Genomic DNA, 24,056 nt, shown 5'->3' on the forward strand with positions numbered 1-24,056 from the left:
TACCTTCGCACACCAGTGTTAATAAAACTCCAGTTCAAAGTGGATGAGTTTGGGGAATTGGGATAGCTATTTATTTCCTTACCTGAGATGCCAAGATCACCCTGCCGGGGAAAATAAAGAGCCCAATTAGGTGAGTTCTCATTTGTGGCTATTGATCAACTTTACACAAACTGCTGAGATTTCTAAGCAAAGCAAGAGGTTCAGAGAGCACCGAGCAAGGTCAAGTGAGTGAGAAAGGAAACATCCCTTTTAGCATCATGAAGCCTTTCACCTGTGGAGCAAGGCTCCACCCTGGGCTAGCCAGCCCGCCCGCCCTTCCCTTCAAGCCTCTGAACCTCTCTGTTTGGCATCTCTCGGTAATACCACGCTATAAATTGCCAGAGAGCTTAGAGACAATCAGGTCACCGCTGTTCCCACAGGGGAAAAGCTTCTTATTTCCGAGCAGAAGCGTTCAGCTAGGGAGCGAGGAAGGAGGGAGAAAGCCCTTTAGTTCTCACGGCGCAGGGAATGGGTGGAAAGACAAGCGGACGGGGGCGATCACAAATACAAGAAGATAGGCAAAGCATGCCTAACAGGGTTGCACTTGACCCAAGTCTCCAAACTTATTGGTTGCTTCATGGAAACTCCCCGGGCGCTCCACAGCCTGCCAGCCGCAGCTGGGTGGAGCCGAGCTCCTCCGCCCCACCTATGGGACGGATCTTGCTTACATCTCTGGTCCACCACACCCTTCCAGGACGGTCTCGAGGCTTCTAGCAGCACTGACATTATCCGAGGCTGGCTTTCCACCCCAGCCCAGTCGGAATGATGGGCCTGCTCCCTCAAAGCAGGGAAGACCACCTCTGTCTCAGTTGGTCCTGCTTCCTCAACTCCGCCGGGTCAAATGACCAAAGACAAACTTCTGCCTCTACCCGTCCCAGGTCCCACCTTTTCAATCTAGAACTCACACATCGAAAACTCCTACGGTGCTGTGGCAGTCTGGGCATGCTCAGTATCAAGGCAGGTTTTGATTGAAAGTTAAAAAAAAAAAAAAAGCTTTGTATTATGCTTGCTTCTTATACAGTGCTTATGGCTTACTGAACAGGTTGTGGACATTCCCGAGTCTGCCCACGGGGTTTAGGAAATAGTTTTTGGTGTTTCTCCTTGGGATCTGGTCCTCTCTTAGTTCACCCCACCCCGCCACCCTCCTAAACCCCTCTCTTCAGGTCCCTGTCCGCTGTGGGGATGGAGAGACACTAAGAGAACTGGGCTGGGCTCCGTTGCCTGAGAGGATCCACCTATTATTAGTGTTCTCTGATTGGCTCCTCTGAGCAGCGTACCTTGGTGGGAACCAATCAACAGCTGGGGCTGAGAGATGATGGGCGGCCGCCTCCTCACTGGAGGGATTCCTGGAGAAGCTAGCTGCAGTGTGGGGATGCTCTGACCGAGTTCAGCCCCCAGTGTCTTTCCTCCTCCTCCTCCTGCAGCGGCCGCATCCGCAGTTTGCAGTCGGCAACTTGAGGCTGTACCCGGGGCAAGCCCCCAGGGTCCTGCCTATCCGACAGGGGGCTCAGCACCCCAAGGGGTGTGTGCAGGGTGGGGGCGGCCAGCTGGGACCAGCTGGTGGCCCTAGAAAACCTCCCCCACACCCACACCCACACACCCCTTTTGTGTTGCAGGCTGCCCCTCTGAGAGCGGAGGCAGCGAGAGTACTCGTGTGCCTCGCACCGGTCCGCGGTGAGAGCAGTGGGGACCAAGACCCGCACCACCTCCCGGTCCTCGCTCCAGGTAAGGCAGCCCGACTGGCAGCGTGGCCACCTCGGTAATACCTCTAAGCTTGAATCTGTCGAAAAGACCTAGGTACACTTGGGTTGTGGCGGTGGGAGACCTAGGGAGGGGATCCCCCGGTAAGCCTATTGTGAGAAATGCAAGACCACAAGTGCATCTCCGGGAAAAGCACTTTGCACAGGGCTGGTGATTCAGAACCAGGAGTTGGTGTTGGGCATCCCCCATCTTCTTGTTTCTTCCATTCTCTCCTCTGTCCTCCAACCCCCAGCTCCCCCTCCTCCCCTTCCTCCCATTCTAAGCCAGCACAGGGATTCTTTCTCCGGGAAGATTGTCTTTCTTACAGGGAAGAAGGGCAGTGAAGAAGAGAGAAAGATTCCTTTCTGGTGGAGGGCAGGGTAGAACGCAACCCCTGTGCAAATATGAGTCCAGGAAGCAATGAAATCGCACAGGGAATTAAACTGAATGAGAGTAGACAAGGAGCCCAGCTCCTGTTCTCAGAAAGGAAGTGTCAAGTTTGACTCCATCTCCTCCTTGCAAGAGGCTACAAATGGAACAAAAATAAACCAACACTCCAGCCCACTTTCAACTGCTTAATTGCTGCTGCTTCCCAGTCCTAGCTATCTGACTCTTCTTGTTTGAATCTGTCCTCTGGGGCTGACAGTTTGGGATTGCACACCCGTGTCGCTGCACTCTGAGGGTTTCTTGAGTTTATAAAATGAAAACTGGATCATTCCTCTCCTGGGGTTTATCCATGTGGCCTCTACAGTGGGAGGCTAAAAAACAGGGGAAGTTTGAAAACGTTTGCAAGTAACACCAGAATTATCAGCAGCCTTGGGTTTTACTTTGAGATTGCTAATCTGGTTAGCTTTTGTGTTGATGTGCATTTCCTTCCCCCAGCATTAACCCTTTGGTGAAAGACAGGAAGTTTAACTTTTGAGTTAAAGACACTGTTGTCGAGCATTTAATTCCATTTTTATTTTACCCCTTTTTAAGCTACACTTGCATTTTAGCCTCGGGATATTAAATTCATGCCTTGACACACTTTCTTTTAATATGACAACATTTAGTGGGTAGAAAGTGATGTCTCTCCAGTTTCCATGATGATTCCTGTAGATAGCTGTAGGTTCAGTTGACAGAATCCTCTTGGACTAGAAGAAAGTTTAGGAAGTAATAACAGGAAGGTGGTCTCAAATTTAAAAGCTCTCAAGGAAGAGAAACATTTTTCCTCTCACATCTTGTTCAAGGAAAGACAACTTCCCCATAACAGTCAGGATAACAGGTCAAGCACATCGTACGTATGCAGTCTTGACAACAGCCTCTCTAATTCCATCATCTCTGATCTAAGCTTTGTTTTCCTGTTATTCCTCGGAGACTGATAAGTGATTCCAGTCAGCTGGGAGGGGGTGAAGAGAAATATCCAGTTAAATAAAACAGCCAAGCCCTGCAAGGGGGTCCTGCATGAGCAGAGAGAGAACAGCAGATGCTCGTACCAAGATAAATCATTTTGATTTATCAGGAGAAGCCAAGTCGTAGCTTTTTGTAGATGTACATTAGAGATAAGAAGAAATTTCTTTCTGAACTCTATCTCACCTTCCACACCAGCCTGGGTACCCTAGAAAGACTTTTTCAATCACATGCATTTTCATGTGTAAGTTTCTACACAAACTTAGAAAAGAGCTGAGTTCAATTGCCATTGCTAATATTGATTTGTGTATTGATTAATATTAATATTGTATATTGTTTACAAAACCATTTCCCATTCTAGGCAATTATCTCAACCTCCCTAAGCAGACATCACACACACATGCATATGCACACACACAAACATATACACACATGCATGTGCGTGCACACACACACACACATACACACACACTCCATACCACAAACGTCACACATACATACTCACACAAATGCACACAAGATTTTCCCCCCTAAAGCTTTAGCATCTAAATGACTTCTAAAAGCATAGTGTCTCTGCTGAAAGCTATTACTTTTTAGAGGTGACACTTCTCGGTTACAGGAACAAAAGGATAACCCCTTAATTACCTCATGTGTGTGTACAACTGAATTAACAAGTTTAGACATGAAAACACATACAGAAAGAAAGGAGTAGCTTTATGCTTGGAAAATAAGATTCTGTTTGCTTGTTTTTCCACCGTACTGGGGAAATGTAAAAGTTTGGGCTTGGATTGTGACGTTTATTTACCTGACTCTCTAAAATCATAGCACTAGCGTGTACAAAGATGTTTTTGAATGTGGATTTCTTTTTATACACTTCTGAAAAGTGAGCCTTTATATACTGCAAGTCATACCTAATTGTAATATGTAATGAATGGATTGAAGATTTTACATGATATAGAAAATTTATGGTCACAATTTTATTTAGTCTTCATTTTTCTCCCTTTAAGATGATGTTTTGGTAAGTCTTAGTAAGGCTTTAGAGTGAATATGATAATTAGAATTGAAGACATCTTTATCAGAATTGAAGATTGCAACTCCAGAAGGGAAATCCTAAAGTACTGAAATATCACATGATAAAGAGTTGTCTATATTAGTTGTGACTCGTGTGTCTTGATGTTAGCTAGTCTAGCTGGTAAAATGATCAGGTGGATTTAATCTGGTGGTTCTAAAAATTTACTTTCTACGATATGCTTATTAGACTTGATGCTAATGAAAATAAAACTAGGAAATGGTAGCTTGTCTTAATTATGTTTCCAAAATGAGCTGTAAGACTAATAAAAAAAAATGAGGGATGCCTTACAAATCTGAAAGTTAATTTGAACTTCCTGTTAGTCTAGTAACACATTGAAATCATAACAATTAATCTCTTTTGATGGCAGTGTCTTCAATCAATTTAGAGGATATCCCCTAAACAGGCTCTCAGAGCTATCTAGTGGGGAAAAAAATTCAATTTAAGGAGACAATTTATATGACTCTCAAACCCTTCTGATTCTTGTGCTTTTCAGTTTATCCAGTACCTGGGAAGGGTTATCATTAATTCTAATTTGTAACTTGATATATATCTTTTTACTGCTAATGATTATGAGGTTTGAGGGTAAAAAATAAAAAGAAGACAATTCGATTATATAATAGAGAATTTTTTCTAGTATCAGGGGTAACCCAGATGAAACATAGACTTTTTGCCAAAGTATAATGTTGTTATGGGATTTACAAGCATTTTACAAAAATGTAATGTTTTTTCATTAGATATCTGATCCACTTGTTATTTAAATTTTAAGTTTTTAAATGATTTATTAGTCATAAATGTATCTACACTGAAAGTTTAATAGATATGAGATGACTTCTAGCTAAATTTATTTTTATTAAAATTAGCCAAATCTATTTATGCAAGGATAAAACAAATGAGTATAAATACCTAATTTTAATTTGAATTCAAATATATGTTTTTTTCATACACATTCTAAAATTATGTAACACTTTAAAAACGGATGTGAATTTGATGGGCAGTAGATTATAGTATTTGAACCTTGGGGGGTACTCGCCGTGTACAGTCAAAGATAGTAACAACATGTTAGGGGTGCTTTAGTGAGTCTTTGATAGAAAGACTAGCAATACCTAGACACAAAATTAGTGTTAGCCAAGAGTGTTGCTTTTATTGGCAGATTCTTCCTCAGGTTGGGAAGAAAAATCTGGAACAATTCCTCAGTAGAGGATATTCCCCTATTTGCATTTAGCAAAAGTTGAAATCATAATGTTGCTTGACTTTGGATATGATCAAGAATTAAGTCCGTAGGGCTTTTAGCAGATATTTCAGTCACCATTTACAGTTAGGTAAACTTCCTTGTTCATTTTGTAATTTTATGTAATTGATGACATGATTATCATGGCTTCTTTGAATAGGGGAACATAGGGAGATATCTTCACATCTAATTCTTCAAGGAATGATTGATGTTTTTCATTTTGCTTTATAAACCCAATCCAAATCTTTTCATTTAACATGTACATTTTCCTCAAGAGAATTTTAATATTTCTCAGCAGAGGGGAAAGAGCGATGCACTTGCAGTCTCTCAAAGGGATCGGAGGCACTACTTTCAATAGCTATGAAGTAAACAACAATAGCTCGGAATATGAACAGCAGCAATGGATGGATTACAGTGACAGCCTGGGACCTGATTAGTACCCTACTCCAACGTACACACTAGCAATGGGAACATAAACTTCTTTAAAATGAAGTTCCGATATTATAATCCAGAAAAATGCTCGTTCTTTCCTATCTGTTAAGTGATGCATTGAGTTTTGCTGCTTTAATAAAAGCTGAAAATTCTTCTTTTACAGCAGGGTCGTCCACCATTGTAAGATGATGTTGTGATCTATAAATATGTTTTAGGCTGAGTTCATAGGTACCCTAGAACCCATACAGTCTGGCTACGTGTTGAACATACATACCGAAAAGAAAATATATTGCTACGCTGTAGAAATAGCAACAACTGACAGTGTTGTTTATGGAGTTTTAAGTGTCATCTTCCAAACACACTGCAAAGGAATCTTTGAAAATGACGTTCAGGTTTTCATTAATTTGAAAACAAATCTGACGACAGTTCTGAATGACTGTAAAAACTAATTTAGAGTTTAAGAAAAGCATGATATGCCTCTGAGAAATGCAAAGCTCATAAAGAACGGCCCTTTCCATAGTTTTTAAATTTATTTTTACCCAGAATTCGAATTGTGTAGATCAATACCAATTCTCTTTGATATGTTTTTGTCTCTCCAAATACACTTAGTGCTTAGACAAGGTGAGAATCGCAACGGAAACATGCTGATGGTTTCTGTGAGTGCTTTGACAGCAGACGGCTTGGCTGTTGTTCTGATTGTGCACATAGGGAGGCAGTATATTAAAAGGGGTCTCCAGATAATCATGACGTATGTGAAGATAAAAAATGCCACCTAGTTCTTAACTGTCTTGTACTCAACGAGAGATGGAGGATTTTCACAGGCAGTGCGAATGGCCTTTAACTCAGGATCAGAATCAGAGCAGATTATTTGCTTAAGATGTAATTTAGGAACTTTCTCAGCCGTCTCGTCAGACAGCATTCCACAGCATGCACCAGGTTACGAGCATGCTACTGAAACCACACATGTTGCACATAAAACTCTTAGCTGAGTGCCTCAGTCAGGAGTTAATTCTTGATGGTAACATCTGATGAATACCATCCAGGATGGCATGGAAAAGGGTATCTCCTGTCTTTGTGAACTTATGGCTGTTATTTGTGAAATGTATCTTCGTGAATGATTTTCACACGCCTCGAATTTGTATAATTATTTTTGCCAGTGGATATCTGATAAGGGAAACTGGTATATTATTGTCCAGGAGAGCTGTATGATTTATTTTCCATCTTAAACAATTCAGCTACTTAATCAAGAATAAAATGTGCAGACACACTCAAAGACAAATATAATCGACGATTTTTAAATGTCAGACATACTTTCCCTGAATTGCTTAAATAAGAATGACTGTCTTCGTGTTTTGCCTTTACCCTCCCTGACCATAGCCATCAGATCAGTTACACAGAAACAGCCAGAAGAACAGAAAAGTCCACTTCGGTCCTCTGGGGAATTCCCTGGTGCCCTTGCAGGTTGCAGCATCCTGTTTTGCCCGTGGCTCATTTCTTCCTTACCTAGGATCCCATGCCTACCCTAGATAGGAAGCAGGTAATTGGATTTACTAATTGCTATTTTGAGATTCCTTCATCAACGAGAAGGCAAACGCGCATGGAAATACTCATATTACTCTCACATACACAGCTGTGAGAAACTCATATTAACCCTTTGGTGTGTGGTGCAGACACTTCTGTAAAATTTAAGGCCATTTATGAAACAACTTCTCCTTCAGAAATTTCTTTCCATTTCTCACAGGTTATGTAAGCCAAAGTCAAGGCCATTAAACCAGGAGTTGCTAGAGCAATTTTACTTAAAATCTGAAGATAAGCCTGAAATACCTATAAGTAAGGAGTTCCAAGATAAACATGGTGGTAGACACCTGCAATCCCAGTACTAGGAAAGTTGAGACAAGAGGATCAGGAGACCAAGGCCATTCTCAGCTCCACAGGCTAGCCTGGGCTACAGGAAACCCTCTCCCAAACCTCACCGCTACCCCAGAAATGATTTCCAAAACATCTTTTCCAAAACCAAATGTGTCCAAGATTAAGACATTTACATGGTAACATATTCACCATCTTGGCAACAAATACTTGAGATTATATTTGCGCTTCCAGATTTCTAGGGTTTACCTTGAAGCAGCGCATTCAACAAGGTTGTCTTTAGGATGCATTCTTAACAAGGTATCTTTGAACACAGATGAACATGCAATTTATTTCATAGGTTACCAGCAGCAAAGCAGCAGGGCAGCAGGGCTCAGCCATCAAGACTCCACATTAGGTATTGTGTGCAGATAAAGAACCAACTGAGTGTCCTGTTCCAGGATACTGGCCTGCAATAGTCTTATACAGTGAAGTTGGTGATAGGTCCCGCTATTTACTACTGTAAGCCACAGAAACTACCTGGCTGCTTATCTTTGAGAAAATTAAAATCCAGACATGCTCTTTAGACAAATGGTTTAATGTCCTTTGAAGGAAGAGCAAATGGGGAGGGGGGGAGCAGCAGGGTATTCGGGCTGTCTGGGACAGCTCAAGATTTTAGGTTTTGAGTTAGTGGCATTCTTTAGAAGCAAAGTTGACACAGTTTCTCAGTAGCAAGGCTAGGTAGCAAAGCGCTGAAATCTCTTTCTGGCCTGAAGTGTCTGCCAGATCCTGGCTTACCAAGCTGGCTTTCTGCCTAATCCCTAGCATTTCTATCAGATTTCAGGCACGAATAAAGCCAGCCACTGGGCATTAGAACATATTTCTAGAACATCTAGGACTGCTTCTATAAATAGAGTCACCTCGTCATGCCACTCTAGCAATCATTAAGCACAGATTTTGGATTGAAAAGTATGTACACACAAAAAGGACCACTGTGTGCATAAAAGTGATTAGGCTTCAACTCTGTGTATAAATGTCTGTGCCACAAACTCAAACTGCATTGCTTTTTTTTTAAAAAAAATGTCTTTATATATGTCATTCCAGCTTATGATAATCTTTCCCAAGGAATCATAGATACTTTCTGATCCACTCCTAGATAACACAAACTGAATATTGATGGTAGGAGAGAACTAGCTCCTCCAGAAACAAGGAGGTGGGGACGAGCTCTGCTATGGCTTTGAGAATCTTCCATCTTGTATATGTTGAACACATAGCAACCATTTTATTTCTCTTGACTTCTGACTTTTATACCAGGACTTATACATAATATCTGTATTGTGTTCACTGTATGGGCAGAAGGATAATTATTTCAGCTCTCTGGTTGTGAGAAAACTCCAGGAATTCCCTGTAATTTCTTCCTTCTTCCTTCCAGTATGTTTCCTTCCTCATCAACGTTACCCTCCCTACTCTCTCCTTCTTTCTGCCCCGCTTTTTTCTTCTCTCCTCGCCGTTTCTTTTTGTTTTTTTTTGTTTTTTTTGTTTTTTGTTTGTTTGTTTGATATCTTCGCACATACCTCCCAGTGATATGAGGCTCCTTAATCTATTTTTAATTTTTTTCATTTTGCATACCAACCTCAATTCCACCTCCCTCCCCTACTCCTACCTCTCCCATCTCCCCCTTCCTACCCTTTTGGCCACTCCTCAGAGGGGGTAAGACCTCCCTTGGGAGAATCAAGAAAGTCTAGCATAGCAAGTTGAGGCTGTACCAAACCCTTCCCCCCTGTATCAAGATGGAGCAAGGTATCCCACCCTAAGAAATGGGCTCCAAAAAGCCAAGATATTAGACAAAGCAAAGGATAATCAGGCTGCAGTCCACAACCCCAGAGAAGCTAGGTAAGAAGGAGGATACTAAAAAAGACATATATGGTAGGCCCCAGGAAGGAGAAGTAGTTTAGATCAAGGGGGCTGAGATGAATTTGTTAGTCTTAACTCATCATCATCTTTTACCAGCTTAATTCAGTCGTTTTTTCTATTTTATCTGTACATTAAGACATGTAACTCCTAATATGTATACATTAGCTTCACAAAACATACATGAAGATAAATACAGGAGCAAGGTCTTACTATGTTTACATAATTGACATGCTTAATGAAGTGTGCCACGACTTGAATGGTTTTAAGAATTTGCATGTTCGGGTCTCTTTTATGCGTAATTTCTAGACCCAAAATGGTTGCAGAGAAACTGAGCAACTATGTTTTAAAACAGAAAGTAAAAAGCATGAATGCAGGGCTGTGTACCTTATTCTTGATAGTGCATTGTTGTTATCTTGATTGGCATGTGGTTCTGTATCCTGGAACCATTTCTGCTGCATGATTTGATCTTTACATTATTTGATTTTTCCATTGTGCAGATGCAATAAAGAAGACTCAGGTGCTAAATCAGGGGGCAGCAATTACATCCATAAAAAATTCAATGTGTTTGTATGTTTTGCCTATTGATTTATCTTGTCTCATTACTTATAATGAGAACCACATGTTTCATAGTCATCTCCATACAGAGGACTTAGGTTGCTCTTGCTTATCAGAAAAAAAAAAAAGCACACAAAATCTATCGCCACTGTTGAAGATTAAAGTTTGTGTCTCGTCGAAAGGATAAGGAAGTTTTAGTAGTCTGTTGTTTCTGCTATGCGAATTTTTAAGGGCATTAAGTTTGTGTTTTAAAATTAATCAAGGGTATTTTCTTAGTCTATCATAAAGAAGAAAAATCTCACAGCCTATGCCATTCACTCAGCTTTCTTTGAGTTACCACTCCATCACTCTGGTGTCAGGTCAGACATCTCATTTTCCTCTGCATTTCTAAACTCCGTAGCTCTATGGTATCTAGTAGGATGCAGATATCTGCGACTGGAATAATAGGATAGTATTTATAGTATTAGTAGGATACTATATATTATTAATTACATAGCTGTGCCATAGCTCTCTGAAGTTCAACTCTCCCCCCGCCCCCATTTTCTCCCTGGCACTCATAGATGCAGTTTCTCACTGTTCCTCACCTAACATTAATGGAAGCTATTGAGCCTTCTTGATCCTTTCCTATTCCTATTCCTATTTTACACCAAGAGTACATATTCAAATCCTAAGTATAATTTACTCATTGTGTGAAGTCTCTGCTGACAGCGTCTGTGTTCAGGAGGAAACGCTAGTACTCATGAGAATTGTAAAATGAATTAATATCATTGACTTCATAGTTACTCTTAAATAAGGAATTGGGGATTTTCATTGAGAATAAATGATAGAAATAATGGAAAATTGTTTGATGTGCAGGCTAGGTCTTTGTAGGGACTCTTGAATGAAGCAAACCCTCATTATAGTCTTATTTCTCCCTACATATCAGGTCTTTTCCCACATGGTTTGAAATATGACTCTTACTCAATATCACTGATATTATTGACAATATATCCATATCTTTTGATGAGAAGATTATGAAAAAGGTCCTTTAAGAAACTTGCCCGGGGTCATAGGATGCAGTTTGATATTGGAACAAATCCAAACCAAATCCACCAAAGCCATATCCATCAATAAGTTTCACGTTGTCCTTGAACACATAAATGGGAGATATTGAAAGAATAAATAGATGGTGTCCCATAGTAGCTAATGATACAGATAGAAAACCAAAAGCTAACTTACCTATCCCACTGTTTGGATCAATTGGACCATCATGTCACTGCGATAAAACCATGGAACCCAAGGCTTTGTTCCTTGAAATAACAAGATTCAAAGGGATAGATTACCGCTATTTATTCAGAATTAGAAATGTAATGCTACTACTTGGTGGGATGTAACATATCAAACCACAGTATTATTTATCCAGTAAATACAGTGGTGGGTCTTTTGTATGGCAAATGCTGGTTGGGTGCTGGGAATATAGACGTAAACCTAGTAGACAAGTATTCTACTTTTATGGAGTTTACATTATAGAGAAAAAGACAGAAAATTAATAATAACAACAAAACAAAAACCGCAGTAACTTCAAATAGTAGTGATCACTAGGAGCTCACAAAAGAAGCTAATAAATCAAGCAACTATAGTTGGGAGTGTGAGAAAACAAGTCCCATGACTGTCAGGCAGAGGCATTGCTGTCAAAGGAAAAGTCAGTGCAAATGTGAGGGGAACCAGCTCTCAATACTTAAATATCCACACTGCTTCAGTGAGTTTTAATCTGCCTTAATATTGTAATTAAAAGCATTCTGCAAGCAACAAGAAATATCCAGTGTTATAATACGATCTCACTGTGTTTTAAATTTATTTGCCTGGTTTGTGTATTGCTGTAGTGGCTTCAGAGTTCCATATATGGAGCATGAAGCGAGTGGACACTATTTCTGTACATTATCCACAGACTGAAATCCACTCTTGAATGCTTTATAGATGGCTATTTTATTTTCCGTTACCATGTGTTGGAACATACTCCACATACATTTTCCATACATCCCTCGTTAACTCTTAGTAACCTTTCTCCTTTTCCCTAATTTCTAAGAGAAACAAGTGTGTGCCTTCACCCAATTTTTATGGATTTAAATAAACATGGTAGTTTTCTTTTTATCACAGTAATGACATTTCTCAACGTAATTTCCTTTTGAGTGCATTTTTTCGTATAGCCTACAAAACTCTAATTTAGATTTTGAGACAAAAGTAAATAAATATGGAGACCATAATAAAACAAATCATTTTGTGTCGATTATCATTTAGACAACACGGGTCTTGAAACATTAACAGGAAATTATTTTGCCGTTATCTTGTTTCATATCCTGGTTTCAAGGAGACAATAAACCAAGCCTGCCTAGGTCACTCTGTGATGGTCAAACAGGCGCTTACAAATGCTCATTGTCATGTGTGAAACCACACTGCCATTTAATCTGCTGCAGCGGTTATTAAGTGATAATTAAAGTGTCAATCTTAAGTGGCCCACTTTTACCTTTCCCTAGAATTCTCTATAAGCTTAATAATAATAATATATTTTTTAAATGGAGTTAAGTTTGCTAAACTGTGCTGGCAAATATATGTGTGTGTGTGTTTCTGTGTGTGTATAAATATGTATATAATCCTTATCAGTAGAATTAAAGAGCTTTATTCTTTACTTGTTATGCAAACATGTGCATTCTAATTTTGAGTTTTAGTTTGTGTGAAACTAAAGTGAGTTTTAGATGATTTATCAGTATTTTTATCTCTTTGATTCTTAACTCCCCAGAAGACAATTAGAAGGAAACATTTGACAGAAAATTCAATAAATGAATCTGCTAATAATATTTGGCAATATTTTTACAGTCATTTAGGTTTACTAAATCATCAAATATACACATAAAAATAATAACAAACGTCCTAAGAGGTATTTCTGCATACACAGTCTCACACTTGATTCATCATTTCTTTACCTAGTTCATTAAAAAATGTCCTGGTCACTACCAACAAAGATGGCACTACAACATACAAAACCTTTAGGATTTTTTTTTCTTCTTGGAGGCCAGAAGAGGGCATTAGATTGCCTGAAACTGGTGTTACAGGCCGTTGTAAGCCCCCTGATGTGGATGCTGGGAACTGAACCTGGGTCCTTTCCAAACGCAGCAAGTGCTGTTACACACTGAGCCATACCTCCAACTCCACAAAACAATCTAAAAACACCTCCTTAAAAGTATTACTTTTTTTTTTCAGTGACAAGCAATGCATTTAAGATATCTTTAGCACGTGGCTAGGGTGTAAAACAAAGGAATTTGCCATGGCAATATATTTTAATATATTAACTGTTTATATACAAAACATAAAGAGTCCTTTGTTGAAATACAGTATTCATATGTTGATGATTTAATGGGAATTTTCACTTTCATTGTTTTTTTTCTAGTGTCCACAGTCCGTCTGGCACTGCTGTCCAACACACAGTGACGTGTTGTTCTGCTGCCTATGAGAAATTCAGCTGATAACATTCAGCTGTCTTTTGTTTAAACAAGGTCAATACTTTGAACTCCTTTTTACAAGTATGGATAAACTTCCTTGTAGAGCAGAGAGAGTTTACACAGAATAACTGATTCTCTTCCTTTAAGGGTCTGACTGGAAAATTTGTCTATGAAACAAACAGTAAAGATTGAGCAAAAGCATTTAGAATTATAAATATTAATGGAAATAGTTAACATGGTCTACAAGGCCCCTTATGACTTACTGGCCTAGAATCTCTACATCATTTATTACTCTAAAGACTTCCCTGATGTTCATTCTCCGTGAACATTTTCTATTCCCCACATCTACCATGTCTACTTTATATAGCGCCCGTCGTGTATAATTCAGTTTAAATGTTTTTTTAAATAAAATATCCTACACTGTGTCTTTAGTTCAATGTTTATGTGATGTGCATGATTTTTTGGTAGCATTATATTTATCTATTTTTATAATCATTTTATATGACCATCTACTTGTTAGTCAATAACCCCACTAGTGTTAGAGAATATGGTTTATTCATGTTTACCTTCTCAGACAGATAAAGAGTGCTTGGCCTCGAATACGCACTATTAAACCTTTTTATAGCTTGTTGAACAGAAAAAGGGTCAGTCTTCTATGGTAGGCATACAAACGAGGCAATGTCTAATTTTTTTCTAAGGTAAGCTGGATTCTTTCTTTGGTCATTGTCGTGGAGGACAGAAAGAGACTACCGTGGCCAAAGATGCCATGAAAACCATGTAACGAGCTAAGTAAACATCTTAAAATAGAGAGATTGGACAGGGGAGGAAGCACAGTGGAGAGAGAACAAACAAAATGCTACCTGTTGATTCACCTCTACCCTGAGATAATTTTGACGTGATTTCTCTTTATCCCAATTTATGATTCATCCCTTAGGCATGTACTTCAGTTACAAAAGATGTTTCTGAACTCTTCATGAAAAATTTACTTCCGATTTATTTCCCATAGCATTCTGTATTTTTAGGGCTCTTTTATTTTTGTTATTATCTATGTATTTATCAAACACTATGAGAAACCACTAGAAACAGAAATTATCAGATATGAGGGGCAATTTATGCCTCATGTTGTCTTCTTCAATGCCAGCCAGAATGCTTGACTTATTAATAGATATTTAAAGTATTTTCATTGGAGATCATTTCCCAGAACTCATACACTAACCCTCACACATGCATACATGCACAGAAGCGCGCACACACACACACACACCAAATAAGCCAATATTTTAAAAAATTAAATAAAAAGTAGTTTTTGTCAGGGAGCGTATGATAATGCCGCTCAATTGGTAAAATATCGTCCTAGAACTCACATGATTCTGGGTTTGGTCTCAGAACTTAATATACTACATATGGTAGTGCATGCCTAAAACCACAGTACACCCAAGGTAGATGCAGGAGAATCTGTTCACCGTCATCCTCAGCTGCATTTGTCATTCACGACCAGTGTATCCTAGGTACTTTATTTCAGGAAAATGACGTTTCTTGAATGGATGAGAGGATACGTCACAGCATGGTAGAATATGTGAACTTTGAACCAATGACTTTTCTGTTCCCTGTTCTTTAGATACTAGGTCCCCCTCTGTAGTAACTAGGGGAAATAAAATATTTAGTTAGAAATCTTTGAGATAGTATAGACATGCATTGTTAAAATAAATTGTTGAGCATTTTACAGTGGTTTTATTGTTCTTCAATACAAGTTCAAATTCTGTTTGGATGTCACTACGATAGGTAATCACTAAGATTGTAATTTTAGACTTGTAAGATGACTCTTTAACTGTGTACGGTTTCCGCTGAGCCTCAAGGCACATGACTGTAATTTCAGCTACTTGAGAAGCTGAGGGAAGAGGCTCCTGATATGAAGGTCTACCTGGGAAGCTTTGTGAGACCCTGTTTCTGAAAAAGAAATTTTAAAAAATGATGTTAGGTGTGTCATTTAGTGGCAGAGCACAGAAGGTTCTGGGTTCAATTCCAAATGCTACAAAGAAATCAAATAAACATGGGCCAGTCCTCACATTTCCTGGAGAAAAGTCAAGGGTTGGCTGACATTGTGTGGTAGAAGGCCGTTGAGCAGACTCTGAAATCTTTTCGTATTTTTGGAGACCCTGAGTATAATTTAAGTCTGAAAATGTTGAATACTTAGCTGATTTTAAAGAAATATATCACAGATCTATATCTAATAAATGGTAACACTAATGAGACTAAATTTAGTTGGAGGATATTTGAAGTAGGGTGTAGAGAAATGCTCTAAATAAACGTTGTTGCCTTTTTAACTTAGGATTCTTCCACAATTATTTTGATAACGTGTACTCTCTCAAAATCAGAGCTTCTCGGGGTTTATTTTTCTTGTTTGTTTCTTTTCTTTGTAATGGGAACAGTCTGTGATATTACATTCTCTAGGTGTGAAAACACATCTTCAAAAATCTATCCGGAAAACAGATCTTCTAGATAAAGATAAAATTGTGAAATTGTTAGAGAAATGGAAACAGATATTGTTTTTTAAGTATTTCTGATAACTTGATTGTTTTTTTTCACTTGAGAATAAATAACTGTCGAATGTCCCCAGGAGACTGTGTATTTTTCTTCCAGCCAAAGTACATCGAATTATGAAATCAAATCAATGCAGATCCATGCTTACCACACCAACACACTGACTCAGACGAGGCTGTGTTCTCTAGGATGTTGGGTTGTTTCCATCATACCGCAGATGCCCACCTTACAGAAGGAACACTGGGAATTTAGTCAGGAAGCACGTATAGACCTCTGTTGGATACTGCTGAGTGAATTAGTCTTGTTGATTTGGTTGTTCCCGTCCCTGTCATACACATTTCCAACTTCCCTCTAACCCCTAGACTTCGTGTGTAGATTTATAAATATGACCCTTCCTGAACTCATATTTGTTAGTCAAGTCTTCCCTGCATCCAAGGTAAGATGTGAATTCTTCACTCCCATCTGTTTACACAGTGTGCCTGTTTGGGTACAGAAGAAGGACACACTCTCAAATAGGGCAGTCAATACATGTCACAGATGAGTGTAAGTCTGAAGCAGAGGCACAGTGGTCCAATGCCTCCTGGCTCACATCAGAACAGAGATCATGTGTGTCTAGAATGAACTGAAGAAGCCCTACCAAAGCTATACAGATCTGTGTGGTGCTGATCTTATTAGCTTTCATTCTGATTAAGATGTGGGGAAAGCATGGTGGATTTTCAGTACAACCATAATTCTTCCCAACTTTGAGTCTTGAAAAATCATTTAGAAAAGCCTATTCAGGGCCCGACAGTGGTGGTGCACGCCTTGAATCCCAGGGCTCAAAAGGCAGAGGCAGACGATCTCTGTCAATTCAAGGCCAGCCTGGTCTCCAAAGGAGTTTCATGACAGCCAGCGCTGACAAATAGAGAAACCCTGCCTCAGAAAAAAGAAAAGACTATTCAGTAACTAGAGCCAGGATGGAAGGAGGAAAGAATTTGCTTTTTGTGGGTTTGTGTTGAAACAATGTTGCTGCAGATGTGTCTCTGTACATTTCTGAAGATGTCATAGCCTCTGGATTGACAGAGCAGTGGGCTGCTCAGGACACTGCTGTCATAGAATGTAGTTTTCGTGGTTTTATTAAGAGTGCAGCTAACCGTCTCTCATATATGGCCCAATTTATAACATTCATTTGATTTTATTTTTAGCATGGTTTATGTGATTTCCCCATCCATGTTAGCAGCAAATGTGTTGCCTTTGGGCAAACAGATAAAAATTGGGCTAACTTCAAGGCCTCTGGAAATGTGGAAATGTGGCAGAAAAAAAAATCAGCTTTTGTTCTATGACTGAAAGACGCACAATACCCTGTCTGACGTCAGAATGGGAAGCATTAAGGGTTCATGAATTTAGAGTGAGTGCAATTTGTTCTGAAACCTATCCTCCACCAAGCACCTGGCCTGCTACTGCTTTTCTAGAAAATTGTATTGAGGGAAATGCTTCTACTTTTCCATATTTTCTATTTGGTTTCACTTTATGCAAAAAAGAGAAAGGAATACATCAGTATGAAGATCTTAAATGGTATTCATTTCAGTGAATGCTCCTTTGGAAACTTCAAAGTTATCTGATACAACACTTTAAAACTAACTGTAACCTAAATGTCACTCACTATATTCAAAGACAACTAAAAATTGGCAGTTACAATATATCTAAGATTCTTATATATGTAAGGATCTCTTCTCTCATAGTGCCTGGTTGAATTTGTTTTATTAAGTCAATAGAAAATTATCTAGATATCTACAGTTAATACATGCACAAGTATATACTGAATTCTTATTTCAGCATGGGATGATAATCAAGAATTAATTCAGTTATATAAAATTATTTATGTATTTATTAGTGTGTGAGAGAAAGTACATACACAGGGGATAGTTTAATGAACCGGTTTCTCTCTTCAAATACTTGGGTTCTGAAAATCCAACTCAGATCATCAGACTTATATGTAATAACAAGTAATTTTACCGTTGATACATCCCACCAGCGCTAATTCAGAAATTTCTTAACCCATAGATCATGTTTCCACAGGAATTCGCAGGATTTTTCTCTGAAACTCTATGTAAAGTGGAGTGTGTACATCTGCATAAGCATGTTTTCAGAGACGAAACTCTGAGGTTTTGTCACACTGTCAAAACCCTGTGATTCCAAAGTGCTTAAGATTCCCTCAGCATGTGAGGAAAAAGAGACATAAAACATCTCTCCAGCTGAAGACCTTGTGAGGGAAGGGAAGTTCATACAATCAAGTGGCAGTTATGAAAGTAGTTGTGAATGGGTGGGTGTACACTATAAAGAAGAGACTTAGTATTCACAAGGGAGATGAAAAATTCAAGCCTCGCTTGAGTTTAGAAAACATTTTTTATATAATATTTGTATGAGATGTTTATCGTGTGAGGAAAAGCATCAACAGAGCCTTGAAGTTAATGTTGATCAATGTTTGGGAACGTAATAAACAGCCTATGATAAGGGCAATACTTCTTTTAATTCCTTATAGAATTAAAAGTTATTGAACATAGGACACTAATACTTTTTATAGATTAAAATATTGAATAGTAAATCAGTGCATTAATACCTCACCTACTTTGATTTAGACTGTAAAATGCTGATTTTTAAAACATAAACCATTATTTGGAAAAAACTTCTAATATCAATGATTATCATAAGATATATAATTAAGAAGGACACTAGTCCAATTACCAGATTAAAAAACACAGTTATTTAATAGCAAATAATATCTCATTTATATTTCAGGTGTTTTTAAGTATAACCAGTGCATTTTCTCCCTGAGCTTTTCTTTTATCTGGTTTGGGGAAACAATGTTGAAATTTCGCACTTGATTGCTCCAGCATCATGTCAGAACTAATATATTTTGAACTAGACAGCTGCTCATAATGTTCTCCTTCCTTCTCACGCATCTTTCCCTTTCCTTGCTGCATAGTTTTGTCAATTACAATGGCCTTGGGTCTCAATCTCTCATCTCAGCACTGCTTTGCCCCCTTTCTAGAAACCTCTTTCTGAATGTTTTTCATTTTTCCATCTTCTCATTCTTCCAAATCTATTGGCACTTCAGCTGCCTCTCCATCCTCCAGATTCAGAGTCTTTCCTCAAGATCCATTTTAGATATTTCTTCGTCTTTAATGATTGCGTGGAACAAAAGCTATTGATTAGAATGATGCCAACATTAACGCCGTGCATTTTATCTATTGGTTGTTTATTGTTGTGTTGAGAATCAATTATACTGATTCTTCGTGTACTTATTCTCTCACCTGTATCAAAATATCATAAGCAGGACTAAGTGTTCCATGTTCTTAGTTTATTGATTACCTTGCTTTGTTTTGTTTTCATCAACCAGGTCATTAGGCACAAAATGGATTCTTATAGTTTGGGTTGTGAGCTTAGCCTTTAATGGCTGAGCTATTTCTCTAGACCTAAAATAGATTCTTGATATCCCCTGATTTCTTAAGATATTGGCATGGCTTTAGGGGGAAATAAAATATCCAGTAATCACAAGCATATGTTGCAACTTGCACTGTGAGAAATGCTTTTTCATATTTTTCTCAATTAGTAGGACAGCATTTTGTATCATCATCTTCATTTTATATGAAAACAGGTTTAGCGAGACTCATTATTTTGATTAAAAATAAAAAAAAATCTAGTTACTTGACAATGCAAGCATTCAACTCAACAGGAGACTAACTGGAATCCCCATAGATGTTATATAATGTAGAATTTTAGCCAATAAAATTTTAAGTGTGCATAGTTCTTAACACCATTGAATCGAATGGAAACCTTGAACAGATTTATTGAGGTAGCTAATAGATATACTGTGTTGGTGGGTTTTTAAGTAGTAACAGTGAAATAATAGTTATTGGGTATTTGTTTAAATCCAGAAGTCTATATTGGGAGCTCTTAACATTATAAAACTTAAGACATGCTAGAGCTTGGAGCATGAGTGGAAGATGAAAGGAATCCCAGAAATGTCAAAGAGATCTATGACAATTTGAATTGTGCTTGGGAGGAAGGCCACAGACCACAGCTTTGGTGACACCTATTGAGTTGTCTTTACCCAGCATCCTCCCTTCAAAGACTGAGTTCACTGTTATCAGGCTCACCCTACAATAATTATCATCTCAAGAATGGCTTACTAAACCTGCTAAGTCAGTCCTGGGGACTGGGGGCTTAAGTGCTAAGAATGATTTTAAGTTACTTTTCCATGTGTAAAATATGTTCAGAGAAAAAATTGTAGAAAAAAATCAATTAATAATGTGTTCAGGAGATATTAGAACATCTAAGATGACAATAAATAAGTTCACAACTATATCATATATTTATATATTGGCTTTGATCTATGTTATTTTTGATGTGTATTAGCCGTGTCTCCATGTTATGAATTCAGGATCAAGATAGTCTGCTTGGTTGGCCTTCCATATCTTCTAAGATATAATGAACTCTGCATTTAAGGGGTTCTTGATAAACTTGAACCAAGTGGTTTTAGTTTGAATGAAAGGATGTTTTGCGTAATTAAAAATCAACCATTTTTCTTGTGTTCATTGCTATGAACATATCATATGTAAATATCTTAGCTTTAAAACTTAGCGTTGCCTTCAAAAGGATGCCCTTATCAGTACTCCGATTATAGTACATCTTGAGTTCTGAGCATAATACTCTTTAAAAATTAGTCTAATCATCAGCAACCTAGAGATTAGTCAATCTAATTAGATGACCAAAAAATGTTATAACCCACTCATCATTAATATAAATCATAGAAAACATTGGTGACAGAGGTAATGTCAGTATTTGGAAGAGCAAAGCAGGTGGATCTTAAGCTGAATCTGGGACACTTACTAAGCTAGAATGTCAGTCTTGAAAAATCTGTCCCACCAATGGTCACTAGCCCAGGAGGCAAGCTCTTAGTTCTCCCTCTTCCCATTGCTGAACATAGACTTTAACACTGAAGCTCCCAGAGTCTTAGATTCCGACAGAGAGAAGACATGGTTCTACTACAGAAAATAACACGTTGTTTTAAAGGACTGACTTGGCAGTCAGAAAATAAAAAGTGCACAGAGTGAAACTGGGAAAGAAAGGGAAGCTGAACTCGGTATTTGTAAGATCCAAGTCCCTGTGTGACTCAGCTGCACGTTGGTGCACTCCGTTCTCTCAAGGAAAACCATTTAATGATGCATAACAGGGAAGGGAGTTTACTGTGAAGTTTTTGTAACATGGGAATTTTGTAACATTCAGTGATTCCTAATATGAGAAAAGTCACTTTGAAAGTGAACTCCAGGCACACTTAGGTCAAAGTTTTGAATCAGAAAAATAAGATATCCAGTATTGTGGTAATGCTGTCATTACATTAACTAAATTTTCAGATGAGTTGCTCTGCTAATGAACTAAAACATCCAGAGTGTTTGCCAGCCCTCATTATAATTCCCATCACCATTACCAGTATGCCTGCTAGGCAGGTGCGAATAAGTGGAAACAGTTCCTGAGAATTTATAAGCAATTTATTAATAGCAATAGTCGTAATGGTCCTAAAAGTGGCAACTTTGTTCCTTCTTTAAATCTGTAGATCGTAATTCTAATCATAATCTATTTTTATTTTCCTTTCTATTGGCCTAGAACAGATTCACTGAGGTGGTTAATATATACTAAGTCTGTAACTGTCTAATGCTGAAAAAGTTATTGAGAATCTAAACCAATGAAATTTCTCAACAACGTATTTTCTATTCTTTTTTTTTGTTGTTGTTGTTGCACCAATATCCAAATTTAGGGTCTTGGACATACAAGGTATACTATGGCAGTGAGCTATACCTTAACAATCATATTTTAAAATTGAACTCTTTATAACCCCATTTAATGCAAGACTTGAATCAATTTTATGTGTAACTTTCAAAGCCAGTTCATCTAGGCATATTCTCTTCCATCTGTAATTAGGAAAAAAATCTAAGTAGTAACATTTTCTAGCTATTCATAAGTTAAAAGGACGCAGACATCTTCTAAGTCCAAGCTATTATGAGAAAGAGACAATATATCAAGGCTTTCATCTGACTAAAATTCAATACAAGCACGGTTAAAATTGGGAAAGTGAATGTTGGTGCAGTATTGGAATTAACTTCTCTTAACTAAACATACAGCCTAAAGGGACAGGTCAATTTAAAACTGGAATTTACCTTGTGTTGCATAGATAACCCATGAAACACACAGCAGGGTACGACGACAGAGGTTTAACGTGTATTTTTAGACACATGACCCTGCTTTTGGCAAGATAATGAAAAAACATAAAGACGGCTGTTCTGTTGGTTTCTCCTCTTGAACTCAGTCATTAGGGTTTCTCGAGAAGGAGCCTTTCCAATGATGTAGGCAAATAGAGTTAGCGGTCGAGAATCCTTTCATAAACGAACAAAGTTATGTTCCACAGTTAGCAAAAGTACAATACTCTTCCCACCTACCTTTGCATTCATATTGCTTCTAATATTTTATTTTTCAAAAGGGTCCTCAGACCCGTGAAATATCAGGAAGTTCGGTACCTGCTCCAATGTCTACCTTCCTATATTCTGTCTTGAAATTTTATTTAGCAAACATTCAAGGTCTATCTATCCCAGAATTTTCTCTCCCAGTTGATGTTATGTTTTCTTTGCAGCACTTTGAACGTATCTATTTTGATAATATATCTTAACCTGAACATATTCTTTTTCATGCATTTTTGAGGCAGTATCTTGTGTAGCCCCGCCTGGTCTTGAATTTGCTGCGTAGCTCACGGAGACCTTGAACTCTTGATCGTCCTGCTTCTGCTTTCCACTTTCTGGGTTTATTGGTGTGTGCCACAATATCCATCTTTATCTTATTACAAATTTATAATTGTGACTGTTTAATTACTTCTCTCTAGTAATACAATCTCATAACAATAGCTCTCATCCCGGAGTAACCCTGGCAGCGTTTCCTCCTAAGCCTCCTGCATGTCTCACTATGCGACATGGAGTCCCTAGCGTTCCTGCTTTCTTCCAGTACTTTCTTCACTGGCAAATGGACAGCAAAGTAATTCTATATGCTTCATAGACGTGTCAGAACTGAATAAGAAAGCACCCACTAAGTGCTGATCGAAGGGCAGGCAATAGTAAAAACTAATTATGAACTAGTAATTAATACAACAGCATTTCATGTCAGATGGGGTAGATAAACATGACTCCAGTTGCATGTAGAATTCAAACCGATTTCCCAGGAACGGGAGAGGTGACACACATACCATCAGGTGGTTGCTGAGTAAGCAGGAGAATCTGAGTTCAAATCCCCAGTATACACATTTTAAAAAGCCATGCTTGCTGCTGAGCTGGATCCTAGTGCTGGACACAGAGACAGGTTGACAGGTAGGTCCTGGAACTTGCTGGCTGGCCAACCTAACCTACTTGGGGAGTTCCTTGCCTAGGGTTGGGGGCACTGGAGAGATGTTAGTCACAGCACACACTTCCTATTAAAGACTAGATTGAGTTCAATACTATATACCGTCATGCCTACACTTTGAAACAGTATATAACATATTTGAAGATTGATGAGGGTCGATTTTAGTTTCATAACTAAAAATTTTAACTATAGAAATGCACATAACCTTGATTTAGGTATTCTACGACATAATTGTGTATAAAACATGATGCTATGAATTATAAATATATATGTATATTTATAAAGTTTATATTTGATAAGTAGTATTCATGTTTATTCATTTGATTCAAATGTTCCAAAATGTATTCATATGTAATAAAACATATTATATACTATGAATATATTTCATTTTTGCAGCTAA

General features: G+C 38.3%; 1 protein-coding gene across 2 annotated transcripts in view; it reads left to right on the forward strand.

The window, feature by feature from the left end:
- The first annotated feature begins 1,389 nt into the window (after positions 1-1,389).
- Positions 1,390-24,056, forward strand: part of Syt1 (synaptotagmin 1) — a 508,800-nt gene continuing 486,133 nt past the window's right edge. For both annotated transcript variants that reach the window (XM_048418341.3, XM_048418342.3), the window contains exon 1: positions 1,390-1,764. The gene's annotated coding sequence lies outside the window, so the exon portion shown is untranslated. The remainder of the gene's footprint in view (positions 1,765-24,056) is intronic.

Source organism: Myodes glareolus, chromosome 26 (genome assembly GCF_982192425.1).
Source record: "Myodes glareolus chromosome 26, mMyoGla1.1, whole genome shotgun sequence".
Taxonomy (NCBI): domain Eukaryota; kingdom Metazoa; phylum Chordata; class Mammalia; order Rodentia; family Cricetidae; genus Myodes; species Myodes glareolus.